The sequence below is a fragment of the Channa argus genome, unplaced genomic scaffold, assembly GCF_033026475.1.
Source record: "Channa argus isolate prfri unplaced genomic scaffold, Channa argus male v1.0 Contig031, whole genome shotgun sequence".
Taxonomy (NCBI): Eukaryota; Metazoa; Chordata; class Actinopteri; order Anabantiformes; family Channidae; genus Channa; species Channa argus.
The window spans coordinates 230,489-237,500 of NW_027125250.1; the positions used below are offsets into that span (position 1 = coordinate 230,489).

Genomic DNA, 7,012 nt, shown 5'->3' on the forward strand with positions numbered 1-7,012 from the left:
GTTGCACAATGGTTTACGATAGACACACTCTTAAGTAAATATCCTTGCGGATCTCATTCAGATAATGCTAAAAACACATTTTGGGCATGAAGTGCGATCCCAGACACAATCCCAAATTCCTAATTTATAACCCTACCCCTCGTTTTCAAGTGCTTCCCTATTTTTGTGTTTCACCCCAAACAGAGTCATAAGGGCTAGTAGTTGAAATATCTCCCTGTGAAATGCAATAAGCCTTAAAACCCCTGTCAAGCATCAGAGTGTTCAGGACTGCTCAGTAAAACCACAGACTGTTACAACTGTTGTCTGTGTAACACTGTTCACATTTCCAGTGCGCATATTCTTCATTTGGCAGCATCTGGAGATTCCCTGGTGTATAGGTAAGCACTCTGGACTGTGAATCCAGCGATCTGAGTTCAAATTACGGTGGGACCTGTTATAGTGTAGGACGAATAAAACCAGCTCGTCCTTTGAGCTGTGTTGCTGGTCTCAGGATTTAATGTGCAATAAATGCAGGCAACTTTGGCAACAGTTCTTTCTGTTGTGCTCCATTCAATGACTCTAGTACTCTACCAAATGACGTGGTTCAATTAATGTAATGCAATAATTGGATACTGGTTACTCTAAGAACTCTTTTTCTGGAGTTTGCTGAAAAAATGAATGCATATGTTAAAGCTCCATGAATTGATGTCTTCCCAGCAAAGGGCAGAAGAACACCAATACCAGCTGATAGATGTGTAGTGGCTTAATCAACAAGCTCTTTTTTGCCTGAGACATCCCATACTTCACGCATCAATCACTGATGGCCAGGGTAGCAATGAACTGATAAAGATATAGGCTGATGACGAGTTTGCACATTTGATTCACAATAATTACGCATAAGCTAAACGCTGTCTTTTCGGATTTCTTTGGAGTACCAAACAACCCCACCTTCTGTTGTCAGGATGGCCGAGCGGTCTAAGGCGCTGCGTTCAGGTCGCAGTCTCTCCTGGAGGCGTGGGTTTGAATCCCACTTCTGACAAATGTTGGTTTTTATGGACAACAGCTGACACTTGGAAAACACATTCTCCCACATTAGTCAAAGGTGGGGAACCACCTATTCTCCAATGCTGCTTACCTGGATGAATTCATAGACTTTGATGTTATACAAGTTACAGTTCTTCTGGATAGATGCAATGAACATCACATACAGAGATGAGAGTGATACAGTGCTTAGATGTACCCAAACTTCCTTGTATTGACAATTTTATAGTTTGCTACATGATCACCCAATCTCCAAGTTGTCAATATGCACGCAATAATGAAATGAATCAAATCGTCTGGAAGAAACTGTTCAACAAAAGTAGCCTAACAAAGTGAAATGGTTCCATGGTGTAATGGTGAGCACTCTGGACTTTGAAGCCAGTGATCCGAGGTCAAATCTCGGTGGAACCTACCGCTGGCTAGTTGTAGGTTTTTTTGCCCCAATGAGTGACTCAGTTACTCCACCAACTGGGAGACACACAGTGGTATTGTCAACGAGCTCATCTTGTTCCAGAGACATAGAGTACTTTGTGCAATCAACACGCATGGCAAGTGTTTAAAGAACTAATACAGGGAGAGAGATGAGGCAAAGGTTGCACAATGGTTTACGATAGACACACTCTTAAGTAAATATCCTTGCGGATCTCATTCAGATAATGTTAAAAACACATTTTGGGCATGAAGTGCGATCCCAGACACAATCCCAAATTCCTAATTTATAACCCTACCCCTTGTTTTCAAGTGCTTCCCTATTTTTGTGTTTCACCCCCAACAGAGTCATAAGGTCTAGTAGTTGAAATATCTCCCTGTGAAATGCAATAAGCCTTAAAACCCCTGTCAAGCATCTGAGTGTTCGGGACTGCTCAGTAAAACCACAGACTGTTAAAACTGTTGTCTGTGTAACACTGTTCACATTTCCAGTGCACACATTCTTCATTTGGCAGCATCTGGAGATTCCCTGGTGTATAGGTAAGCACTCTGGACTGTGAATCCAGCGATCTGAGTTCAAATCACGTTGGGACCTGTTATAGTGTAGAACGAATAAAACCAGCTCGTCCTTTGAGCTGTGTTGCTGGTCTCAGGATTTGATGTGCAATAAATGCAGGCAACTTTGGCAACAGTTCTTTCTGTTGTGCTCCATTCAATGACTCTAGTACTCTATCAAATGACGGGGTTCAATTAATGTAATGCAATAATTGGATACTGGTTACTCTAAGAACTCTTTTTCTGGAGTTTGCTGAAAAAATGAATGCATCTGGTAAAGCTCCATGAATTGATGTCTTCCCAGCAAAGGGCAGAAGAACACCAATACCAGCTGACAGATGTGTAGTGGCTTAATCAACAAGCTCTTTTTTGCCTGAGACATCCCATACTTCACGCATCAATCACTGATGGCCAGGGTAGGAATGAACTGATAAAGAGATAGGCTGATGACGAGTTTGCACATTTGATTCACAATAATTACGCATAAAATAAACGCTGTCTTTTCGGATTTCTTTGGAGTACCAAACAACGCCACCTTCCGTTGTCAGGATGGCCGAGCGGTCTAAGGCGCTGCGTTCAGGTCACAGTCTCTCCTGGAGGTGTGGGTTTGAATCCCACTTCTGACTAATGTTGGATTTTATGGACAACAGCTGACACTTGGAAAACACATTCTCCCACAGTAGTCAAAGGTGGGGAACCACCTATTCTCCAATGTTGCTTACCTGGATGAATTCATAGACTTTGATGTTATACAAGTTACAGTTCATCTGGATAGATGCAATGAACATCACACACAGAGATAAGAGTGACACAGTGCTTAGATGTACCCAAACTTCCTTGTATTGACAATTTTATAGTTTGCTACATGATCACCCAATCTCCAAGTTGTCAATATGCACACAATACTGAAATGAATCAAATCGTCTGGAAGGAACTGCTCAACAAAAGTAGCCTAACAATGTGAAATGGTTCCATGGTGTAATGGTGAGCACTCTGGACTTTGAATCCAGTGATCCGAGTTCAAATCTCGGTGGAACCTACCGCTGGCTAGTTGTAGGTTTTTTTGCCCCAATGAGTGACTCAGTTACTCCACCAACTGGGAGACACACAGTGGCATTGTCAACGAGCTCATCTTGTTCCAGAGACATAGAGTACTTTGTGCAATCAACACTCATGGCAAGTGTTTAAAGAACTAATACAGGGAGAGAGATGAGGCAAAGGTTGCACAATGGTTTACGATAGACACACTCTTAAGTAAATATCCTTGCGGATCTCATTCAGATAATGCTAAAAACACATTTTGGGCATGAAGTGCGATCCCAGACACAATCCCAAATTCCTAATTTATAACCCTACCCCTCGTTTTCAAGTGCTTCCCTATTTTTGTGTTTCACCCCAAACAGAGTCATAAGGGCTAGTAGTTGAAATATCTCCCTGTGAAATGCAATAAGCCTTGAAACCCCTGTCAAGCATCAGAGTGTTCAGGACTGCTCAGTAAAACCACAGACTGTTACAATTGTTGTCTGTGTAACACTGTTCACATTTCCAGTGCGCATATTCTTCATTTGGCAGCATCTGGAGATTCCCTGGTGTATAGGTAAGCACTCTGGACTGTGAATCCAGCGATCTGAGTTCAAATTACGGTGGGACCTGTTATAGTGTAGGACGAATAAAACCAGCTCGTCCTTTGAGCTGTGTTGCTGGTCTCAGGATTTAATGTGCAATAAATGCAGGCAACTTTGGCAACAGTTCTTTCTGTTGTGCTCCATTCAATGACTCTAGTACTCTACCAAATGACGTGGTTCAATTAATGTAATGCAATAATTGGATACTGGTTACTCTAAGAACTCTTTTTCTGGAGTTTGCTGAAAAAATGAATGCATATGTTAAAGCTCTATGAATTGATGTCTTCCCAGCAAAGGGCAGAAGAACACCAATACCAGCTGATAGATGTGTAGTGGCTTAATCAACAAGCTCTTTTTTGCCTGAGACATCCCATACTTCACGCATCAATCACTGATGGCAAGGGTAGCAATGAACTGATAAAGAGATAGGCTGATGACGAGTTTGCACATTTCATCCATCAAGAGCGGAAGGAGAAGAATGGAAACGGAGAAAAGTGGCGTCTATGGGGAAAGCGCGTTGAGAGGGAATGAGCTGGAGCTGGCGGAGGAGACGAGGAAGTCGCTGAATAAGGGTGTCAAGCAGATTGAGAAAAGAATGGAGATTGCAAAGGAGCGGCCTGGACGGAGAATGGAGAATGACTGTTTGGCGGCAGATGAGAGACAACAGGGAGAACGGGTAAGCACGCGTTCGGAGCCGGGTGGAGCGACAGAGACACGGAAAGAAATGCGGTATGATAGGGACTTGACTGTATTGGCTGAGGTGGTGGGAGAAGAGAAAGTTAAGACAATGGAACTGCTGAGAGCAATGCGTGATGTGTGTGGAGGCATCGTTGCATTGCGGGAGACGGGGCCGAATAAATATGAGGTGACGGTCAAGAGCGAAGCTGGAAAGAAAAGACTCTTAGATGGATTTAAAGTGGGTAGAGCAGTGGTGATGGTAAAAACTTTAGTTATCGATGAATTGGTGGTGTCATTTTTGAATTTGCCTGCCTATATTGCGGATGAGGACATTTTAGAAAAACTGGATGTGTGGGGAGTGAGAGCAATCTCTCCTATTAAAAGACGGTTGTGGCCTGGGACTGACGTGGCGGACGGAACAAGATATGTAAAAGTTAAATTTAATGAAACTGTGCAGTCATTACCATATTCCTCAAAATTTATGACGGCCACAGGGCCAGAATACTTCAGAGTTATTCATAATAATCAGGTTAAGGTGTGTAGGATGTGTTTACAGCCTGGGCATATAGTTAGAGATTGCCCAGATTTCACATGCTTTCACATGCAATGCAATAAACAGGGTCATTATGCACGTGAGTGTGATGCCTGGGCGCACAGGTGTGTTGCGTGCCATGCCCCAGCGGAGCAATGTAATTGCCATAATGCAGGTGAAGGGGAAGGGGTGGTAAACCGGGACTCCATCTCTGATGATGAGAGGAGTAATGTCAGGCCTGCACAGGAGCCAGCCCTGGGTAGCGAGACAGAGAGTGAGAATGAGCTTGGAGATGAGGTGGTGTCACAGAGTGCTGACTTGTTGGTGCAAGAGGGCATAAGAAATGAGGGTGTCGATGAGCTAGGATCCAGTATGGATCATGTGCTGGCGGACTGGAGCGGGGATGCGGCGAGTCGCCCTGAAGGGGGCTGGCTAGGCTCACCCCGGCCTGAGCCGAATGAGCCTCACTCTCGAAATGAAATAGAGTCCACCACTCGAATACCCACTTCTGATGTAGCCCTGCTGGCTCCCCAGGCTACTAGCGTGGACTCAGATTTAGAGATGGATGTCCAATGGGTAAAACAGGTCAGGAAGAGGGCACAGCAGGGTAAGCCAAGTGGAACTGAGGGAGGGTATAGAAATAAAGGTAAGAAATATGCCAAAAAATGACAGGGCCGATTTTAGTTTTTTTTCTGGGAATGCTGCTTCTCTCTCAAAATTTGAATGGTCTTAAAAACATTGAGAGAATTGAACAGCTTTGCGGGAAAATGCTGTGTGACATCCTGTGCGTCCAGGAATGCAGGTGGACCTCTGAGATAATAAAAAGCATAAAGTGCTTTTGGAGAGGGGATCTGTTTTATTCTCTCTCCCCAGACAAAACTGCAGGGGTAGCAATCTTTGTAAAACCTGGATTGTTTGAGAGTGTCGTGCAAATTGCTAAGGATGATCAGGGAAGGCTACTGGTGATTGATGTAATTGAACAGAGTCAGAGATATAGAATTGTGAATTTATATGGGCCAAATAGTGAAGGAGAGAGGAGGGTTTTTTTCAGGCGCTGTAAAAGATGGACAGATGATCGCTCGGTGGTGATAGGGGACTGGAATGTGACACTGGCTAGGATAGATGTGGGTGTCAACAATAAATTTAAGAATGACACTAGTAGGTCGGCTGTGTTTGAATGGATGGAAGAGTGTGACTTGATGGATGCATGGAGAGTACTGAACCCCGGTACCCGTGCGTATTCGCGCAGGCAAGTGGTGTTGGGCAGGCTGAAACAATCTAGAATAGATTTGTGCTTGCTAGCGTCAGGTTTGGTTAAGGTTTTAAATAACTGTAAATATGAGTTTTGCACTTGGAGTGATCATGCCTCTCTGAGAGTGGCTCTAGGGGAGGGCAGGGTGCAGAGGAATGGGGGCTTGTGGTGCTTTAATTCAAGCCTCTTAGAGGATGGATTTTTTAGAGCAAAAATGGAGTCTTTTCTCTCTGCTCTATGTGATCAAAGTGAGTTTGTGGTTGACATCATTGAGTGGTGGGAGCGCACTAAGTTAAAAATCAAGAAGCGCTGCATCGCATTGAGCAGAGAGAAAAGACAAAGAGAGAAAAGAGAGGAGGATGAGCTGAGGGACCGCCTGAAAAAGGAGCTTGAGTTGGTTGAGGCTGGGTGTGGACATCCGTTGGAGACGTATCTTGTGCTGAGGGAGCAGTTGAGACACCTTGATGAGAGAAAATGCAGGGGTGCAATGATCCGCAGCAAAGCGCAGCATATGTTGAAAGGTGAGCGCTGTACTGCATTTTTTCTGGGTTTGGAAAAGAGGAAACAGACCAAAACATATATTTCTGAAATAAAGGACTCGGAGGGTAACACACATACTGATTCAGTGGATATTTTACAAACCGTGCAAGATTTCTATTCCAATTTATTTAGTAGGCAAAAGATATCACAGATAAAGTTAAATCAAGTACTTGGGAAAATTAGCTGCTCCCTCAGTCACGAGGATGCGGCTTTGTGTGATGAAAACATCCAGTTGGAAGAAGTGAAAGAGGCAATCTTAGCCCTGAATACATCAAGGAGCCCAGGTTCGGACGGTCTCTCAGCTGAATTCTATCAGCATTTCAGTCACCTGCTGGCCCCTGTCCTCTGCAGACTTTTTTTGGCCATACAGGAGGAGGGCAG

General features: G+C 44.1%; 2 non-coding genes across 2 annotated transcripts; both read left to right on the top strand.

Annotated features, from left to right (window-relative positions):
• The first annotated feature begins 935 nt into the window (after positions 1–935).
• On the top strand, positions 936–1,018 carry trnal-cag (transfer RNA leucine (anticodon CAG)). The gene has a single exon. It is a non-coding gene; the product is annotated as a tRNA-Leu (tRNA).
• Positions 1,019–2,971: 1,953 nt separating this feature from the next.
• On the top strand, positions 2,972–3,043 carry trnaq-uug (transfer RNA glutamine (anticodon UUG)). Its single transcript has one exon. It is a non-coding gene; the product is annotated as a tRNA-Gln (tRNA).
• Positions 3,044–7,012: the final 3,969 nt, after the last annotated feature.